The 20,229-nt window shown below is 44.5% G+C and overlaps 1 protein-coding gene and 2 non-coding genes across 3 annotated transcripts in view; all 3 read left to right on the top strand.

Annotated features, from left to right (window-relative positions):
• Positions 1-20,229, top strand: part of LOC137627848 (protein lethal(2)denticleless-like) — a 194,281-nt gene that overhangs the window by 73,734 nt on the left and 100,318 nt on the right. The window lies entirely within an intron of this gene.
• Positions 9,523-9,685, top strand: LOC137627960 (U1 spliceosomal RNA). The gene has a single exon (XR_011041272.1). It is a non-coding gene; the product is annotated as a U1 spliceosomal RNA (small nuclear RNA).
• On the top strand, positions 15,060-15,222 carry LOC137627959 (U1 spliceosomal RNA). The gene has a single exon (XR_011041271.1). It is a non-coding gene; the product is annotated as a U1 spliceosomal RNA (small nuclear RNA).

Genomic DNA, 20,229 nt, shown 5'->3' with positions numbered 1-20,229 from the left:
CTACGCATGCACCCGTGCTGCCGGATTCAGCCGTTCAGCTTTCTGCTCCGCCTTTGCCACTTCCTACTCAGCTTTCGGATGATGGAGTATCGGATGACGAAGATGCACATTTGGATGAACCGCACTCCGACTTAGAAGGGCCCAAGTCTACGCCTCCCTCCTTAGACTTTCGTAAAGTCCTTGCCTTGTTCAGGGACTTGTATCCAGAACAGTTTGTGTCTGCAACCCCTCGCTCTCCTCCCTCCGAGTTTGCTCTGGGCATGCAGTCTGCTGCTCCTGCCTTCACCAAGCTTGTCCTCGCACGCTCATCCAAGAGAGCTTTGAGGGTTATGGGAGAGTGGTTGCAGTCCAAGAAGCAACTGGGAAAGACTGCTTTCGTCTTTCCGCCTACCAAGCTTGCTTCCAAATCTAGCGTCTGGTATGCCACGGGAGAGCAACCCGGCTTGGGGGTTCCTGCCTCTGCCTAGGGCGACTTTTCAAGTCTGGTTGACTCTCCCCGCAGGCTGGCTATGAGACGATCGAAGATTTGCTGGTCCTTTTCTGACATGGATCATCTGTTGAAGGGAGTCTTTCGTGCTTTTGAGATCTTCAACTTCCTCGATTGGTGTTTGGGAGCGTTAAGCAGAAAGACTTCCCCTTCGGATAAGGACTCTGCCATGCTGATCATGTCTTGCATGGACAAAGCCATTCGGGATGGGTCTGGTGAACTTGCGGCTTCGTACACGTCGGGTGTGCTTAAGAAGAGAGAACATCTTTGCTCCTTCTTGTCGTCTGGGATCACTCCTTGCCAGAAGTCGGAGTTGTTGTTTGCTCCTCTCTCCAAGTGTCTGTTTCCGGAGGAGCTGATCAAGGGGATGGCTTCCTCGCTGATCCAGAAGGATACCCATGATCTGATGGCATCTTCTGCACGTAAGGCTAAAGCTTTACCTTCCGTGCCTAGACCTTTCCGTCCTGCAGCAGTGGACACACCAGCAACTAGGTTCATCCCGCCCTTTCGTGGCAGAACCTCCAGCAGAGGAGGTACCCGTGCCGACAGTCACCGTGGCAAATCCAAGAAGGGTTCCAAGTCCGCAAAAGGCAGGATCTGACTGCCTTCCTCTCCAGACAGCAGTGGGAGCCAGGCTCAAGTTCTTCTGGCAAGCTTGGGAGAGCAGAGGTGCAGACGCTCAGTCTGTGAAGTGGCTAAGGGAGGGGTACAGAATTCCGTTCTGCCGCAGTCCCCCTCTAGCAACATCTCCCATCAACCTCTCTCCCTACTACAAGGAGAAGGACAAGAGGCTAGCGTTGCAACAAGAGGTGTCGCTCTTGCTACAAAAGGGAGCGGTAGTCATAGTCCGGGACCATCAATCTCCGGGCTTCTACAACCGTCTCTTCCTGGTAGCGAAGAAGACAGGAGGTTGGAGACCGGTGCTGGACGTCAGTGCTCTCAATGCTTTTGTCACCAAGCAGACGTTCACGATGGAGACGACAAAGTCGGTCCTAGCAGCGGTCAGAAAGGAGGACTGGATGGTCTCGTTAGACCTGAAAGACGCGTACTTTCACGTCCCCATCCATCCAGACTCCCAACCTTTCCTAAGGTTCGTCTTTGGAAAGGTTGTGTACCAGTTCCAAGCCCTGTGCTTTGGCCTAAGCACGGCACCTCTTGTGTTTACCAGACTGATGAGGAATATTGCCAAATTCCTTCACTTGGCAGACATCAGAGCCTCCCTCTATTTGGACGACTGGCTTTTAAGAGCTCCGTCAAGTCGTCGCTGTCTGGAGAATCTCAGATGGACTATGGATCTGACCAAGGAATTGGGCCTCCTGGTCAATATAGAGAAGTCCCAACTCGTCCCATCCCAGACCATTGTCTATCTAGGTATGGAGATTCAGAGTCAAGCTTTTCGGGCTTTTCCGTCGGCCCCAAGGATCAATCAAGCCCTAGAATGCATCCAGAGCATGCTGAGAAGGAACCGATGTTCTGTCAGGCAGTGGATGAGTCTAACAGGGACACTTTCATCGCTGGCCCAGTTCATCGAGTTAGGGAGACTCCACCTCCGCCCCCTTCAGTTTCATCTAGCTGCTCACTGGAGAAAGGACATGACGCTAGAGGCGGTCTCAGTGCCTGTTTCCGAAGAGATGAGGTCTACACTGACGTGGTGGAAGAACAGCATTCTTCTCAAGGAAGGTCTACCATTGGCTGTTCAGACCCCCGACCACCGTCTCTTCTCGGACGCATCGGACACGGGCTGGGGTGCGACACTGGACGGACAGGAATGCTCGGGCACGTGGAATCAGGAGCAAAGGACACTTCACATCAACTGCAAGGAGCTTTTGGCAGTTCATCTGGCCTTGATGACCTTCAAGTCCCTCCAGCTAAGCAAGGTGGTGGAGGTGAACTCCAACAACACCACAGCCTTGGCTTACATCTCCAAGCAAGGAGGGACTCATTCGAGGAAGTTGTTCGAGATCGCAAGGGACCTCCTCATTTGGTCAAAAGATCGAAAGCTTTCGCTGGTAACGAGGTTCATTCAGGGCGACATGAATGTCATGGCAGATCGCCTCAGCCGGAAGGGTCAGGTCATCCCCACAGAGTGGACCCTTCACAAGAATGTTTGCAACAGACTATGGGCCCTGTGGGGTCAGCCCACCATAGATCTATTCGCTACCTCGATGACCAAGAGGCTCCCGATGTATTGTTCTCCGATTCCAGACCCAGCAGCAGTTCACGTGGATGCCTTTCTGCTGGATTGGTCCCATCTAGACCTGTATGCGTTCCCTCCGTTCAAGATTGTCAACAGGGTACTTCAGAAGTTCGCCTCTCACGAAGGGACACGGTTGACGTTGGTTGCTCCCCTCTGGCCTGCGAGAGAGTGGTTCACCGAGGTACTGCAATGGCTAGTGGACGTTCCCAGGACTCTTCCTCTAAGAGTGGACCTTCTGCGTCAGCCTCACGTAAAGAAGGTACACCCAAGCCTCCACGCTCTTCGTCTGACTGCCTTCAGACTATCGAAAGACTCTCAAGAGCTAGAGGTTTTTCGAAGGAGGCAGCCAGAGCGATTGCCAGAGCAAGGAGGACATCCACTCTCAGAGTCTATCAGTCAAAATGGGAAGTCTTCCGAAGCTGGTGCAAGGCGAATGCAGTTTCCTCAACCAGTACCTCTGTAACACAGATAGCTGACTTTCTGTTACATCTAAGGAATGTAAGATCCCTTTCAGCTCCTACGATCAAGGGCTACAGAAGTATGTTGGCAGCGGTCTTCCGCCACAGAGGCTTGGATCTTTCCTCCAACAAAGATCTACAGGACCTCCTTAGGTCTTTTGAGACCTCAAAGGAACGTCGGTTGTCCACACCAGGCTGGAACCTAGACGTGGTTTTAAGGTTCCTGATGTCATCAAGATTCGAACCGCTTCAATCAGCCTCTTTTAAGGATCTCACATTAAAGACTCTTTTCCTCGTTTGCTTAGCAACTGCTAAAAGAGTCAGTAAGATCCACGCCTTCAGCAGGAACGTAGGTTTTACATCTGAAACGGCTACATGTTCCTTGCAGCTCGGTTTCTTGGCTAAAAACGAGCTTCCTTCGCGTCCTTGGCCCAAGTCGTTCGAGATCCCAAGCCTGTCCAACTTGGTGGGGAACGAACTAGAGAGAGTACTTTGCCCAGTAAGAGCTCTTAAGTACTATTTAAGACGGACAAAGCCATTACGAGGACGATCAGAAGCTTTATGGTGTTCTATTAAGAAGCCTGCTTTACCGATGTCTAAGAACGCAGTTTCTTACTACATCAGGCTTCTGATTAGAGAGGCACATTCTCATCTGAAGGAAGAAGACCTTGCTTTGCTGAAGGTAAGGACACATGAAGTTAGGGCTGTCGCTACTTCAGTGGCCTTCAAACAGAACCGTTCTCTGCAGAGTGTTATGGATGCAACCTATTGGAGAAGCAAGTCAGTGTTCGCATCATTCTATCTCAAAGATGTCCAGTCTCTTTACGAGAACTGCTACACCCTGGGACCATTCGTAGCAGCGAGTGCAGTAGTAGGTGAGGGCTCAGCCACTACATTCCCTTAATCCCATAACCTTTTTTAATCTTTCTCTTGAAATACTTTTTATTGTTGTTTTTTGGGTTGTACGGAAGGCTAAGAAGCCTTCCGCATCCTGGTTGATTTGGCGGGTGGTCAAATTCTTTCTTGAGAAGCGCCTAGATTAGAGGTTGTGATGAGGTCCTTTAGTATGGGTTGTAGCCCTTCATACTTCAGCACCTAGGAGTCGTTCAGCATCCTAAGAGGACCGCTAGGCTCAGTAAGGAAGACATACTTAAAAAAGGCAGAGTAATAGTTCAAGTCGACTTCCTTACCAGGTACTTATTTATTTTATGTTGTTATTTTGAATAACTGCTTAAATGAAATACAGGATACTTAGCTTCTAATGTTAACATGTATACTGGTCTCCACCCACCACCCTGGGTGTGAATCAGCTACATGATCATTGGGTAAGATTAATATTGAAAAATGTTATTTTCATTAGTAAAATAAATTTTTGAATAGACTTACCCAATGATCATGAATTTAAGGACCCTCCCTTCCTCCCCATAGAGAACCAGTGGACCGAGGAGAAAATTGAGTTCTTGTTGACAAGAAGTACTTGAGTACCTGCTCACAGATGGCGCTGTTGTGTACACCCCCACCTGTATAGCGATCGCTGGCGTATCCCGACCTTAGATTTCTGTCAGGCAACGGAGTTGACAGCTACATGATCATCGGGTAAGTATATTCAAAAATTTATTTTACTAATGAAAATAACATATTATAACGTATCCCCTTAGATTTGTTTAATAATGCAATGCATGACAAGTATTTGAAGTTCTATAGTGTCCAATGATGAGACAAAAAAGTCCTGTTACCATCATTGCCAGTTCACGCCTGAAGTTTGTGCCAGATTGGAACTCCTTTTAGCAGTAAATATCTGAAACTTTCTTTATTGAATTCCTTACTTATTGGTATAAGATCTGAAAATGAAGCATCCTTCACAAGTCCTAGTCATTTATGGAGGCTGATTATTACTTGTTTATTTCTCTTTTTGTGTTCAATTCTCATTGCAGCCTGTCCACTGATTTGCTTTGTGCTTTGGCAACTCATTTGTGTGTAAATTAACAGAATGCAATAAATAGCATTTCCTACTATTTATCAGAAGTAAATTATGTAAATCAAACAAAGAAAAAAAAAACTTGTGTTATTCAATTGTTGCTCTTAATGTAATAGGAAAATTAAGTTAAGAATCATCCCAAATTATTTAAGAGGGATTTTATTCTTAGTACACCTGTGCTGTACATTGGATATTCTTAAATTCTTATCTAAAGAAAGTAAATGTTCTACATCTCCAAACTAAAGTTGTTGGTTGGTTAGTACCTGGCAGTGAGGTATGTGGCTACTGAAAAGGTTATCAACATTTAATGTATAATAAAATAGATATGATCACATATCAGGATGTACTGACATTTTTTTTTTTATCATTATTACTAGCTTACCTACAATCCTAGATGGAAAAGCAGGATGCTATAAACCCAATGACTACAACATAGAAGATAGCCCAGTGAGGAAAGGAAATAATGAAAAAAATAGAAAATTGTGTCTGAGCGTACCCTCAAACAAGAGAACTCTAACCCAAGACAAGTGGAAGACCATGGTAAAGAGGCTATGGCACTACCCAAGACCAGGAAACAAGGATTTGATTTTGGAGGGTCCTTCTCCTAGACGAGCTGAGTACTATAGCTACAGAGTCTCTTCTACCCTTTAACCCTTTAAGTGAAGAATAATATTCAGTTACCTTGGTGTTGTGAGGTGTATAAGTCAAAAGGAGAATGTGAAAAGAATAGGCCAAATAATTGACACTCACACAAATTACCCAGAACTTTAGCTTCAGACAGGAGTTCTTAAACTCAATCGTAACCCCTAAGTGTAATATTGGAAACAAGGTGCACACACAGAGTGTGCTCTTTTGCAGTTGCTCAGCCCAGAGAGCGTGACTACTAAGAAGTATAATTTTTCTTATCAAAGGAACGTGGCAAGAGCAGATGGAGTTGCTGAGCCCATAAGACTGTGACTGCAAGATATCAATCTTTTCTCAAACTTTCTTATGTAAGAGCTCTTATAAAAATCGAGTTTAGGAATCACTTCACTCCTCACAACCCAACCTAGCAAGGACTCTGTTGGTCAGATCAATGAGCGTGACTGCAAGGATGTCAGTTTGCATCAAGGCAAACTGCTGGGACCCAAAACCCAGGCTACTCATGGAACCCAAGGGAAGAGTTTTCCTGGTAGAGAAAATTTTATAGCAGTGAGTAGAAGAGACTGGGATAAGAGTTGGAAGAATTATGAGTAGAAGAGAAAAGAACAGTTATAAGTGTAAAAACTTATCCCTGCTCAAGGGGTTGTGTGAGACTAGGGGGGAAAGGAGGGATTGGCTAAAAGACTGGAGCCATTGTAGGATCTTTAAAAGAGAAAAGACTCTGGACACAAGGCAGATGACTATGGCGATAAGGTCTTCTAGGGGAAGGTTTTCAATTTGATGAGTGAGTGGTGAGGTAGATGGGGCAGAATAAGTGTTTTGGATGGGTTAGGAATGAGAAGGAATTTGAGAAGGGGGGATACTGGTGGTAGAGATGACTGAATCAGGACCGGTGGTAGGTTGGTGGCGAGGCCTTTAACTTGGGACCCTCTGTGGCTTTTGCGGTTGCGACGGTGCCTTTGCAGCCCTCATATTTGCAGCAGTTCTTGTGATGAGCAGTTTCTAGTTTGACAGCAATCACTTTGTTTGTTCGTTCGTTCGTTTAGATTGCCCCATCTATAGCAGGAGTTTTTCTTATTAGAGGAACTGAACGCTATTCAAGGCAATCAGACTATATCAACATGGCAATCCAAGACCTGGGAAGTAGGCGAAGCAGCTCAGCCCAAATAGCATAGCTGCCAGGCCATAAAAACTCAGATCCAACTGGAACCGAAAGGAAAAGCTTTAGGAGCAGGTAAAAGTTTTATAGCAGTAAGTCTAAGTAAAGTAGAAGAGACTTGGAGATGAGAGAAGGATTTTTAGGAGGAAAGAGCAGTAGTAGTTATAAGTTATAGCAACTTATTTCAGCTCAAGGAGGTGGTAAGAGCGTGGGACTAAGGAGGGATTAGAGAAGAGTCTGGACATGAAGGAGGATTTTGAATAGAGTGCAGACTCTAGACAGGTGGAGGAGGAGGATAGGAATGATTTCTTCAGGGGGCAGAGTGTCAAATTGGTGGGTGCAAGATGGGTTAGGGGTAGGGTTTAGGGAGGCTGGGGAAGGAGAAGAAACTTGTGAAGGAGATGGTACAGGTGGAATAAGGTTAACTGGGTCAGGAGCAGGGATGGTGGCAGGTTGCTGGACAGGTCTGCGACGTGGGATTCTCTGTGGTTTGGGTGGCTGGGTCGATACTGCTGCTGCTGTAGAGGTGGTTGGCTGCATTGAAACTGCTGGTGCTATAATAGCCGGTAGTTGGTTACTGCCTCACTTCTCCTCAGGAACTCTGGACACCACCTGTTCCAGGCATGATGAGGAAGGGCACAGTTGTGGGCATCTATGCAGTTTTGCGTTGGATTATGTTGACTGCAGACGCCACTGACAGCTGAGCTCCTGCATTTTTCTTTGTGGTGTCCAAACCGCTGACAGTTGAAACACATGGGATCAGGTGAAAAAGCTCTGATCAGTAAGGTACCCCAGATTCCAAGATCCAGTGATGGTGGGATGAGCCCAACAAAGGTGAACGTTACCTCCTTTATGGGCACGTTTCTAATGGTCTTTTTATGTTCTGCATTGGCAACACTGCTGCTGCTAATAATAAATTCAAGAGGCATCTTAATTGGGTAGTTGTAGACAACTGCTTTCCTCGGCCTCTTTGCAGGGTCCAGATACGCCAGGGAGGCTTCCCTCTGAAGAAGGCTGATGCTACCCTGGTCCTTCGGGGTGATTATAAGGTCACCCTTGAAGTTGGCTCTGGCAGTGATATTGAGTGTGGGATTTGTGGCTGCCAGGGCTGCTACTGATGCATAAGATGGAGCATCACCAGTTGCTGGCAACTTAAATTTGGGAAACTGCTGGTCAGGTACAGTGGGCAGTGTTGATAAGGTGACTGCTTCGGGTGAGGTGACAGCCGCTGGTGTGGTGGTGGTGAGGTAACTGCTGCCATTAGTGAATTGGCTGCTCCAAGTGAGGACTCTCCTACGAGGGGAGGAGCTTCATTGCGAAGCTGTGTCAGGCAGCTGAAGCAGTTATAATCAGGCAGATGCCTGTTTGCTGGATGAGGTGAGGTGTCATGGTTGAAGAGGAGTCTTGGATCTGCGCTTCTTCTTATTGGCAGCAGGGGGTCCCACTGATGCAGAAGGGGAGACAGGAACAAGGGGAGGAGAGGTGGCAGGAGGATTGGGTAAGGAAGGTGATGTGAAAGGAAAAGGAGTAGGCGCAGGAGAGGTGGCAGGAGGGATAGATGATTTTGGTCATTTAGTTGTGCTGTTTGAAGCCTTTTTTATTTCGTGGAACAGTATGTCATGGCGATGGCAAAGTCAGTGCAATGACAAAATATGCTGTTGTCTAGACTCTGTAAGGTAAGCTTCGATAACTGTAACATCTATGTCTTCCTGTGGAGGTCGTCGTGCATTCTGGACAAGGGGTCAAGGCCTCATGGCAAGGGCCATTGCAACGGACGATGTGTCTGTCTGGTGCAAGTATGCAATGACAAAGGTTTTTGCAAAAAGATGGGTCTCTCTGGTCTCAAAAAGAAACACCTTCAAGCATGCTCATCTGTAAGTGGACAGTCAAGAGGTATAACTGAAAATTTCAGCCAGCCAGTTGACTAGAGTCTGAGCCTAATTCTCGGCTAGCTAAAAAAAGCAGGTGTTTTCGCTATAGGTATACTAGGTTAAACAATCCTTGCAGGGCTTTCTCTCTCGATGACAGAAGTGACCCAACAAGCTATACGTGTATCTTTAGTTTCATTACAAGAGTACCTGACAGAGTTTTGTGGCCATAGACAATCCTTAAGGAATACTTATAAAATTTGTGTGCTGCTGAAAAAGCTATAAATAATTAATGCATAGTGTAATTAATTAGGTATCATCCTGTTTGGAAGTTTCTTTACATAGGTAACAATTTTTATTGCTTTTGACTTTTTACAAGATCGCTGCCTCCTTAAATGGTTGGAGTTGACAGTTTTCTAACATTTTATGAACCAAGTAACTATCCCAATATTTTGAAGTTCCAGAAAACTTTTGATACATCTTGAACACCAGTTGAAAAAAGATATGTGAAAATATTTACACGAGTCCCTGTATTAAAGTTCAGTTTGACTTATTGATTAAGTCTTTCAACAATCTTAATGTATTTTGTGTAATTTAAAATAATGGAATTGTTAGGGGTTTAGATAAGGTTTTATTATGTACTATTCAAAATTATTTACTACATAAATACTATTTTAAAATCTGCATGTACTCAGTGAATCTTATGTAGGATGCATGGGTGAAGTTTTCAAGCATACTTACCTGGCACAGGGGACACCATGATCACAAAGGTGGTTCCCCCAAGGCGAGGCTCACCATTGCACTCCGGTGTTGCTGACCCTTGCGATTGACCCAAATGTGGTCAATTCGGGTGCGGAATTTTTGGTAGCGGGGGACTGCGTTCGCGCTATCCCTCAACAAAAAATTGATCAAGAAACTTAATCTTTTCACTGCCAGTGGTGAGTTCAATGAAATTCTGATGTAGCAAAATCTTTTAAGACCACAGCTTGCATCAAGACCTCTCCCAATGAATACCAACTTGTTATGGTTTGAGTGATTTTAAAATATATTTCCCCATTTTCATATTTTTAGTCATTAATGGCAGTGAAAGGGTTATTGAACAAACATTTGTAATTGACCCTAATGGAGAAAGAGGACAAAAAACTGCCTAAAATTCAGTTTTATATTTGTTTGGAAAAGTTGAATGCCTTATTGGTTAGTTAACGTCCACGTTTAAGATCAGATATGTTGAAGAAACTTGAATTAACTATAGATGTTATAGAGAACATCTTATCTTAAAATTTAAAGGTAATGTAGGAGAGCGACTCACACTGAAAATGACAATTGCTACTGCAGAATAAGTCCTACATCAATTGATTTCAATTAAATATTGTTGATCCCATTGCCACATTCACATCCATTTCTTCGCTTGGATCTTTTGTTAACTAAAGTCTCAGTTATTGTTGCTGTATGAGACAGATTAAATAACAAATACCTGTGAATGGGCATATAATGGCAACTTTAGAACGTATCCCTTTAGATTTGTTTAATAATGCAATGCATGACAAGTATTTGAAGTTCTATAGTGTCCAATGATGAGACAAAAAAGTCGTATTACCATCATTGCCAGTTCACGCCTGAAGTTTGTGCCAGATTGGAACTCCTCTTAGCAGTAAATGTCTGGAACTTGCTTTTATTGAATTCCTTACTTATTGGTATAAGATCTGAAAATGAAGCATCCTTCACTAGTCCTTGTCATTTATGGAGGCTGATTATTACTTGTTTGTCTCTCTTTATGTGTTCAATTCTCATTGCAGCCTGTCCACTGATTTGCTTTGTGCTTTGGCAACTCATTTTTATGTAAATTAACAGAATGCAATAAATAGCATTTCCTACTATTTATCAGAAGTAAATTATGTAAATCAAACAAAGAAAAAAAAACTTGTCGTTATTCAATTGTTGCTCTTATTGTTATAGAAAAATTAAGTTAAGAATCATCCCAAATTTTTTAAGAGGGATTTTATTCTTAGTACACCTGTGCTGTTCATTGGATATTCTTAAATTCTTATCTAAAGAAAGTGAATGTTCTACATCTCCAAACTAAAATTGTTGGTTGGTTAGTACCTGGCAGTGAGGTATGTGGCTACTGAAAAGGTTATCAACATTTAATGTATAATAAAATAGATATGATCACATATCAGGATGTACTGAATTTTTTTTTTATCATTATTACTAGCTTACCTACAATCCTAGATGGAAAAGCAGGATGCTATAAACCCAATGACTACAACATAGAAGATAGCCCAGTGAGGAAAGGAAATAATGAAAAAAATAGAAAATTGTGTCTGAGCGTACCCTCAAACAAGAGAACTCTAACCCAAGACAAGTGGAAGACCATGGTAAAGAGGCTATGGCACTACCCAAGACCAGGAAACAAGGATTTGATTTTGGAGGGTCCTTTCTCCTAGACGAGCTGAGTACTATAGCTACAGAGTCTCTTCTACCCTTTAACCCTTTAAGTGAAGAATAATATTCAGTTATCTTGGTTTTGTGAGGTGTATAAGTCAAAAGGAGAATGTGAAAAGAATAGGCCAAATAATTGACACACACACAAATTACCCAGAACTTTAGCTTCAGACAGGAGTTTTTAAACTCAATCGTAACCCCTAAGTGTAATATTGGAAACAAGGTGCACACACAGAGTGTGCTCTTTTGCAGTTGCTCAGCCCAGAGAGCGTGACTACTAAGAAGTATAATTTTTCTTATCAAAGGAACGTGGTAAGGGCAGATGGAGTTGCTCAGCCCCATAAGACTGTGACTGCAAGATATCAATCTTTTCTCAAACTTTCTTATGTAAGAGCTCTTATAAAAATCGAGTTTAGGAATCGGTTCACTTCTCACAACCCAACCTAGCAAGGACTTAGCAAGGCCGACTCTGTTGGTCAGACCAATGAGCGTGACTGCAAGGATGTCAGTTTGCATCAAGGCAAACTGCTAGGACCCAAAACCCAGGCTACTCATGGAACCCAAGGGAAGTTTTCCTGGTAGAGAAAATTTTATAGCAATGAGTAGAAGAAACTGGGATAGGAATTGGAAGAATTATGAGTAGAAGAGAAAGGAACAGTTATAAGTGTAAAAACTTATCCCTGCTCAAGGGGTTTTGTGAGACTAGGGGGGAAAGGAGGGATTGGCTAAAAGACTGGAGCCATTGTAGGATCTTTAAAAGAGAAAAGACTCTGGACACAAGGCAGAGGACTATGGGGATAAGGTCTTCTAGGGGTAGGTTTTCAATTTGATGAGCGAGTGGTGAGGTGGATGGGGAAGAAGAAGGGTTTTGGATGGGTTAGGAAGGAGAAGGAATTTGGGATGGTGGGGCTGCTGGTAGGGAAGGGATGACTGAACAAGACCGGTGGTAGGTTGGTGGTGAGGCCTTTAACGTGGGACCCTGTGCGGCTTTTGCGGTTCCGACGGTGCCTTGCAGCCCTCACATTTGCAGTAGATCTTGTGATGAGCAGTTTCTAGTTTGGCAGCAATCAATTTGTTTGTTCGTTCGTTTGTTAAGATTGCCCTACCTACAGCTGAGCGGGGGCTTTTGACACAATGCTGTACTCCCCCAAGGAGCATAGCTGCAGGAGTCAGAGTTTTTCCTATTAGAGGAACTGAACTCGGTTCAAGGCAATCAGACTATATCAACATGGCAATCCAAGACCTGGGAAGTAGGCACAGTCGCTCAGCCCAGATAGCATAGCTGCCAGGCCATAAAAACTCAGATCCAACTGGAACCGAAAAGAAAAGCTTTAGGAGTAGATAAATGTTTTATAGCAGCAAGTTTAAGTAAAGTAGAAGAGACTTGGAGAGGAGAGAAGGATTTTTAGAAGGAAAGAGCAGTAGTGAGAGAGTGGGACTAAGGAGGGATTGGAGAAGAGTCTGGACATGAAGGGGGATTTGGAATAGAGTGCAGACTCTAGACAGGTGGAGGAGGAGGATAGGAATGATTTCTTCAGGGGGCAGAGTGTCAAACTGGTGGGTGAAAGATGGGTTATGGGGAGGGTTTAGGGAGGTTGGGGAGGGAGAAGAAACTTGGGAAGGAGATGGTACAGGTGGAATAAGGTTAACTGGGTCAGGAGCAGGGATGGTGGCAGGTTGCAGGACAGGTCTGCAACATGGGATTCTCTGTGGTTTGGGTGGCTGGGTCAGTACTGCTGCTGCTGTAGAGGTGGCTGGCTTCATTGAAACTGCTGGTGCTGTAGTAGCCAGTAGATGGTTACTGCCTCACTTCTCCTCAGGAACTCTGAACACTACCTGTTCCAGGCATGATGAGGAAGGGCAGAGTTATGTGCATCTATGCAGTTTTGCGTTGGATCATGTTGACTGCAGATGCCACAAACAGCTGAGCTCCTGCATTTTCTTTGTGGTGTCCAAACCGCTGACAGTTGAAACACGTGGGATCAGGTGAAAAAGCTTTGATCAGTAAGGTACCCCAGATTCCAAGATCCAGTGATGGTGGGATGAGCCCAACAAGGGTGACTGTTACCTCCTTTATAGGCACGTTTCTAATGGTATTTCTATGTTCTGCATTGGCAACACTGCTGCTGCTAGTGATAAATTTAAGAGGCATCTTATTGGGTAGTTGTAGACAACTCCTCTCCTCGGCCTTTTTGCAGGGTCCAGATACGCCATGGAGGCTTCCCTCTGAAGAAGGCTGATGCTACCATGGTCCTTCGGGGTGGTTATAAGGTCACCCTTGAGGTTGGCCCTGGCAGTGATCTTGAGTGTGGGATTTGTGGCTGCCAGGGCTGCTACTGATGCATAAGATGGAGCATCACCAGTTGCTGGCAACTTAAATTTTGGAAGCTGTTGGTCAGGTACAGTGGGCGGTGTTGATAGGGTGACTGCTTCGGGTGAGGTGACAGCCACTGGTGTGGCGGCTACCGCTGGTGAGGTAGCTGCTGCCATTGGTGAATTGGCTGCTTCAAGTGAGGACTCTCATACGAGGGGAGAAGCTTCATTGCGAAGCTGTGTCAGACAGCTGGAGCAGTTACAATCCGGTGGATACCTGTTTGCCGGATGAGGCAAGGTGTCCATGGTTGAAGAGGAGTCTTGTTCTTTTCTTCTTGGCAGCAGGGGGTCCCACTGATGCAGAAGGGGAGACAGGAACAAGGGGAGGAGAGGTGGCATGAGGATTGATTAAGGAAGGTGATGTGTAAGGAAAAGGAGTAGGCGCAGGAGAGGTGGCAGGAGGGATAGATGATTTTGGTGGTTTAGTTGTGCTGTTTGAAGCCTTTTTTATTTCGTGGAACAGTAAGTCATGGCGATGGCACAGTCAGTGCAGTGACAAAATATGCTGTGGTCTAAACTCTGTAAGGTAAGTTTCGATAACTGTAATATCTACGTCTTCCTGTGGAGGTAGTCGGTGCATTCTGGACAAGTGGTCGAGGCCTCATGGCAACGGCCATTGCAAAGGACGATGTGGCCGTCTGGTGCAAGTTTTGCAATGACAAAGGTTATTGCAAAAAGATGGGTCTCTCTGGTCACGAAAAGAAACACCTTCAAGCATGCTCATCTGTAAGTGGACAGTCAAGAGGTATAGCTGAAAATTTCAACCAGCCAGTTGACTGGACTCCGAGCCTAATTCTCGGCTAGCTGAAAAAAGCAGGTTTTTTCTCTGTAGGTATACTAGGTTAAACAATCCTTGCAGGGCTTTCTATATCGGTGACAGAAGTGACCCAACAAGCTATAAATGTATCTTTAGTTTCATTACAAGAGTACCTGACAGAGTTTTGTGGCCATAGACAATCCTTAAGGAATACTTATAAAATTTGTGTGCTACTGAAAAAGCTATGTATAATTAATGGATACTGTAATTAGTTAGGTATCATCCTGTTTGGAAGTTTCTTTACATAGGTAACAATTTTTATTGCTATTGACTTTTTACAGGATCAATGCCTCCTTAAACGGTTGGAGTTGACAGTTTTCTAACATTTTATGAACCAAATACGATCCCAATATTTTGAAGTTCCAGAAAACTTTTGATACATCTTGAACACCAGTTGAAAAAAGATACGTGAAAATATTTACATGAGTCACCGTATTAAAGTTCAGTTTGTCTTGTTGAGTAAGTCTTTAAGCAATCTTAATGTATTTTGTGTAATTTAAAATAATAGAATTACCAGTGGTTTAGATAAGGTTTTATTATGTTCTATTCGGAATTATTTACTACATAAATACTTTTTTATAAGATGCATGTACTCAGTGGATCTTATGTAGGATGCATGGGTGAAGTTTTCAAGCATACTTACCTGGCACAGGGGACACCATGATCACAAAGGTGGTTCCCCCAAGGCGAGGCTCACCATTGCACTCCGGTGTTGCTGACCCTTGCGATTGACCCAAATGTGGTCAATTCGGGTGCGGAATTTTTGGTAGCGGGGGACTGCGTTCGCGCTATCCCTCAACAAAGAATTGATCAACAAAACCAATGATGTAGCAAAATCTTACAAGACCACACAAAACCTAGTTCGCTTTAAGACCTTCCCCAATGAATACTAACTTGTTATTACTTACTTACTCCGGGGGCCTCGGACCAGGCTGATCCTGTGCTGTTTTGACCGTTCCTCTCCAGAGAGCCCTATCCTCCACAAGCTCCATCCACTCATTGGGGTCTATTTCCAGGATGTCCAAATCTTCAGTTAAGTTACCCATCCATCTCTTTCTTGGCCTTCCTCTTGGTCTGGTACCTACGGGTTTACCTGACATAACTCTTCTAGTCAGCCTTTTCTCCTCCATTCTAGTAATATGTCCTGCATATTGAAGTCTCTGCGATCTAGTAATATTGGAGATGGGTGGTAGTCCTGAGAGAGCTATCAATTCATGATTGTGGCACCTGCGCCACTCTCCAGCTTCGTCATCCCAAACCGGTCCCCAGATCCACCTCAAGATACTGCATTGAAAAACTTCAAGTTTATTTTCCAACTGCCTAGTGAGTGCCCATGTTTCACGCTTGTATAGGACCACTGGACGGATAATGGCGGTGTATATTTGTGTTTTTGGGGGCGTAGGTAAAGTTCTGGATCTTAAGGTGTTATCGAGTGCCCATGAGCATCTTGTCCCTGCTGCAATGCTTAGTCTAACTTCTTCCTGGATCATGTTGTGTGACGTTATGGTGGAACCAAGATATTTAAATGTGGATACTACTTCCAGTTGGGGTCCTCCAAAATCCATATCTCCAACTAGATTTGGTGTTCTTGAAACCTCCATTATCTTAGTTTTTGCATTGTTTATTTTCAGGCCTGTACATTCTGCATTGTTTTTAAACTGTACCTATGTTACTCCGATACTAGGTAGATGTTCTCCACAAAGATCCACATCATCGGCATATCCAAGTCTGTCTATAATGGTATTATCCAGCTGGATGGGTAATCTGGTAGGAGGTGTATTTTGCATTATCCATTCCAGCACTAAGTTAAATAAAAGTGTTGATAGAGCGCGTCCCTGCTTTAGTCCTCCATGGATGTTAAAAGGCTCTGTCAGTATTCCCCCGACCTTGATCCTGCACGTCGTATTCCGGTAGCACATTTGGACAAGATTTATCAATTTCACTGGTATGTAGAAGAACTTCAGTATGTTCCATAATGATGGTCGATGTACACTGCTATAGGCTTGTTTGAAATCTATGAATAGATGGTAAGAGTTTTTGTTGAACTCCCAATATTTCTCTAGAGCTTGCCTTATGGTGAAAATTTGGTCTGCTGTAGCTCGGTTTGGTCTAAAACCTGCCTGATAGTCACCAATTATATCTTCGCAATAAGCTCGTAATTGTTTGTACAAAATATTTGCAAGGATTTTGTAACCAACTGCCTCTGTAGTTTCCACATATAGTGCGATCTTCTTTTTTATGTAGTACTTGTTATGATTTGGGTAATTTTAGATGTTTCCTTTTTTCAAATTCTTACCAAGTCAATAATGGCTGTGAAAGGGTTAATGAACAAACTTTTGTAATGGAGAAAGTAGATGACAGCGAACTGCCTAAAATTTAATTTTATAATTGTTTGGTAAAGTATAGAAAAATTCAATACCTTATTGGTTAGCCAACATTCACATTTAAGATCAGAAAGTTTATATTAAACATCTTATCTTAGAATTTAAAAGTGATGCAGGAGAGTGACTAAAATCAAGGAACCGATCTATCAAGGTCTCTTCACTCAATACAGTATCTGGGTAGTTTGCACATGGGGGATTGCATGTAGCAGCTACCTAATTTCTTTATTTTTTATTCTACTGTAAAAAGAAAAAAAAAGTTGTACGAGATGTCCGGAAACTTCCAAATACAGTATGGTATTTCTGGATTGATTACAATTATTCTTTAAATACACTACAATAGTGATAAAATATCCTTGCCACTACTGTTTTCTCCTGTAGTTCTTATATTTTGTCTTATATGACTTGTTGAACATCGTTGATTAATTCGCAAGCATTTTTAGATGAACCAGTTGGGATTCGGGTCACCCTCTGCCTTGGCCGGCCATATATATATTTTTTGGGTAATTAGCAACCAAAAAACCAAAGGTCGAGGATGCTTACAGGTCAACCTTTCTTTCTTCGCAAATTTCCACAATGGTATGTCTTGAAATTTTTAGAACTAGTGCATGATTAGTGATACAGTAATTGCTTATTTTACATAAAAAATACTAGATATGTTCTGTATACAATTTATTTCCTTATCTAGTACCCTTTTTCATGGGTTATATAAATGGGATTTATAAGTAGAAAATTACAAGTTTTAAATATTAAATTTAGCCGGTGAATATATAATAGCTGACGTCTCGGACAGCTCGACAGATACCAAAAACTCGCGAGCGATCGCCATGAAGGTTGCGGGTGTGACCACCAGCGCCGACTATCGGCCAGATACCGCATATACTTGTCAAGGTCTCCAGTTCTTCTCTGTCGGTCTTGTCGACAAGTTGGTTCCGCTCGCTGATGACCTTGAGTTTTCGACCTTTTTGGTGAAGTACTTTATTTTGGTTGTTTTTGAGCTTTCGCTGTGACGGGTGTTTTTTCTTCAATTAAACTCTTGAAACCCCTTTTTTGGCTAGTGTTTATTGTTGATGACTTTGGTTTTGACTTGGATTTTCTCTGATTGTTCAATATGGCTGACCCTTCTCCTATCCCTGGACCTAAATTTCGCAAGTGTGCGAGGGATTGCAACAAACGTCTTCCCAAGGCCTCTATCGACCCACATACCGTTTGTTCTAATTGCCGGGGTAAATCCTGCCAATTAGGAGATCGGTGTGATGAGTTCGTGGTCTTGTCGGAATTCGACTGGCTTGAATATGACAAATATACTCGTAAGCTGGAGAGAGATAGGGTGAGGAGAAGCTCCTCTAGGTCGTTGGATTTTTCCTCCTCCCATGCCCCTGAACCTAATCCTTCCCCTGTAGTAGTTGTTCCTGAACCCCCTACTAGCACTCATGAACCGTCCATGCGGGATATGTTTCTTGCGATTCAAGCTTTAGGCGAAAAAATCGAGTCCTTAGCATCGGACCGTAACCAACTCATGTCAGATGTTAAGTTGTTGAAGTGTCAGAGTGGTAAAACAGAAAATCGTAGAGATAAAGTGATAAGTGCGCAAAGTGTATTTAGTGTTGCGACCGAGGGTTTGTCTGTTCGTGCTTGTCGCTCCCCTAGTCCGAGACCTCTTTCAGGCTCCCCTGCACCAGGGAGAAGTAATGTCGTAGGACTTAAGGGGACGAGAGGCTTTAACCAACGTACAGATGTTCCCTCTTTGGTATCGGACGTTTCTCGTCAAGATCGCCCTCACCATAAAACGGGTGAGACTGTGTTCTCCTCGTCATCCGAAGACTTATCGCACAAGAAACCTTGGCGCAAGGTTTCTAGACCCTTGAAGCGAAAGTCAGTCCCTTCAGGACAGGTCCAGTGTCCTGGCTGTAGCCATTGGGACAGCTCTGACCTTTTGCAGTCGTCGGAAGACTGTTCGCCTATTAAGCGCAAGCGTAACACGGGGTCCGAGGGTTGCGGTAAAGGCAATGTTTTGCCAACACAGACGTTACCGATGTCACGGCCCGTTCCGACTCCCGTTGATCCGAAGTGGGTTGTCCTGCGGGACATGCAGACTAAGCTTGCCTCCCTTATGGAAGAGTATGACGTTGAGCAGTTTCGCGATGATCCTTCGCTTTCGAGTCGCCTTTACGCTGAACGAGACTCTGGCCGTCAGCCGCCCAAACGAGTATTTACTCGTCCGTTTGACGTTATTGCTGACGTTTCTAGTACAGTACTTTGAAACGTGATGTCAGTAGTTTTTCACGTCAGTCACGTGACGTGGATCCTCTCTTGCTGCAGTCTCGTATTGACGTTCAGCCGCTGCCGCCGCAGCCCCGCACTGACGTTCGCCGACCGGCTCCGTTGCCTCGACGTGACGTTGAGCGTCAGTCACCGCAGTCGGAGGTTGTTTTGCCTGCTCAGTCTATGCAGTCAAGGCAGTTCCGACGTGACGTCGAGCGTCAATCAACTTCAGCTGTTGTTGTTGGTCAGTCACAAGGATTTCAGTCCTTTCAACAGCGGCGTGACGTCGCTTCCTCTACTGCTACTGCTGCTCGTTTGCTTGTTGACATTGCCTGTCAAGCGTTGCCGCCGCGGCAGGTCTCTCCTTTTCATGAGACTCGGCAATTGTCGGACGAGGGTCCGTCAGATGAGGAAGTTGCTGATCCCCCTCCAACTGATATTCCTTTGGGGACTTTGTCAGACGGAGAGGAGCCTAAAGCTGCTCAGCCCTCTATGGACTTTAAAAAAATCATGCTGAAATTTAAGGATCTGTTTCCTGACCATTTTGTAACTGCTGCTCCTCGTTCGCCTCCGTCAGAGTTTACGCTAGGCCTAGCTACTTCGACGCCGTTGTTTACTAAGCTAGTGCTCTCTCGCTCTTCTAAGAGAGCTTTGCGTTTGCTAGGCAACTGGTTGATCACCAGGAGGAGTTTGGGGAAGACAGCCTTTGCTTTCCCTCCTTTTAAACTGGCTTCTAGAGTGAGCGTCTGGTATGACACGTGAGAAGTTCTCGGCTTGGGAGTTCCTGCCTCTGCCCAGGGAGACTTCTCAAGCCTCGTAGACTCTCCCCGTTGCCTGGCCATGAGACGCTCTAAAGTTTACTGGTCCTCCTCGGACCTTGATCATCTCCTCAAAGGGGTTTACAGGGCCTTCGAAGTTTTTAACTTCTTAGATTGGTCGCTAGGAGCCTTAAGCAGGAAGATCTCTTCGGCCGACCATGATGTTTCCGTGTTTATTATGTCCTGCATGGACAAAGCCATCCGTGATGGCTCTAATGAGCTCGCCGCTACCTTTACGGCAGGAGTCCTTAAGAAGAGGGAGACTCTTTGCTCGTTCCTTTCGGCAGGAGTAACTCCCTGCCAAAGGTCGGAGCTTCTCTTTGCCCCGTTGTCATCTGCCT

Source organism: Palaemon carinicauda, chromosome 35 (genome assembly GCF_036898095.1).
Source record: "Palaemon carinicauda isolate YSFRI2023 chromosome 35, ASM3689809v2, whole genome shotgun sequence".
Classification (NCBI taxonomy): domain Eukaryota; kingdom Metazoa; phylum Arthropoda; class Malacostraca; order Decapoda; family Palaemonidae; genus Palaemon; species Palaemon carinicauda.
Note: the sequence above shows the minus strand (reverse complement) of the source record. Positions and strands in the feature narration are given on the sequence as shown.